This window comes from Garra rufa, chromosome 6 (genome assembly GCF_049309525.1).
Source record: "Garra rufa chromosome 6, GarRuf1.0, whole genome shotgun sequence".
NCBI lineage: Eukaryota > Metazoa > Chordata > Actinopteri > Cypriniformes > Cyprinidae > Garra > Garra rufa.
Genome location: NC_133366.1, coordinates 44303956 through 44305399, shown reverse-complemented (window position 1 = coordinate 44305399; position 1444 = coordinate 44303956).

The window sequence follows — 1444 nt, the reverse complement described above, 5'->3', positions numbered from 1 at the left end:
TCTTTTAAAGATAACAAAAAACATCTCCAAGTCTTTTATAAAATTTATAAAAATCATAAAAATGGCTTACATTATGTTCTTCGAACATTGAAATCCATTCTGTGAATGAAATATTTTCAAAAATGTTTCAGTTGGAATATAAATAAAACTCTATGGTCCTCCCAGGGATAAACTCCAATGTGAAACTGATGCTCCAGACCCTTCAAACAGACTGATTCGTGATGGTGATGAGTAAACCAGATGTTCTCCTTGAAAAGGAGTTTCCCTACAGACAAACTTAAATTTCAACTAAAGAATAATTTGTATTAGATTTATTTCACACCATTCGCTTTAGATTGCTAAAGTTTCTTATTTTAATCATAATCATCAATGTATATCCCCCTCACACACACTCCTTTTTGAGTTGTATCTTTTAGAAAATGTGATGGTTATTTTATTACAAAAATATGTTGCTGTTTTAAAGGCTATATAAATAAAAAGTATAGAAATATAAATCTTGAGCCCAATATCTGAATATCATTATTGCTGTACTCATACTTTTCTGAATGATCTTTAACAGCATAATAAATATCGGGGATAATTAGCCTTCACTGAAAATACAGTATTCTTCATCTACTCTAAAATATATGTAGACAGTCAGCATATGTTGATGGTCACGTCTTCGAATTGAGAGCTTTACCCATAATGATCACAGGTTTGTTTCAAATTGCGTGTGTCAACAACAACTTGTGGGCCATAAGGATGTTACTACATATGAGAAAAGACACCACCAAAGACATCTCATGTTACGTAGACATGCACTCTTCGAATACCCACTGACTTTTTGCGTGAATGACACATCACATGTGAGGAGTGTTTTCTGGGGGTCTCCTGAGAATATACAGTTGCTCTGAAAAAGTCATTCTGACACATACCAGACTCCCATTGTAAGGAGAAATCTCCACAGACCGTCTCATGAACGCTTGACTGTAATCGCGAAACACAACACCATTATACACTGTTTTAATTTGTTTATTCAATTATTTAACACATATACTTACATTCAAATTTTTACACCTGGTACTTTATCAGTCTGATAAATTTGTGGACAATACTGTACATGATAAAATGGCAATCATGCTACCGTGTAAGTTAGACACAATGTTGTTTAGGAAAGTGATGTTTTCATCAAAGTCAGAGTATTCCTACTTCTTAACATTTAAAATTTTACTCTGATGTTCCAACGCAGGGGAACCGGGTGAGATATGTTAATCCTTCAACATATTTTTTTTATATATATATATATATATATATATATATATATATATATATAGCTTTTTCTAATTGTATCAGCTGAGCTTGTTTCAACTGTTTATAGTCAATTTAGAGTAGAGTAATAGAGTCAACCTTATCGTCCTTGCTATTCCCCACATACAAACCATAAGCAACAACCTAAATTCAATAA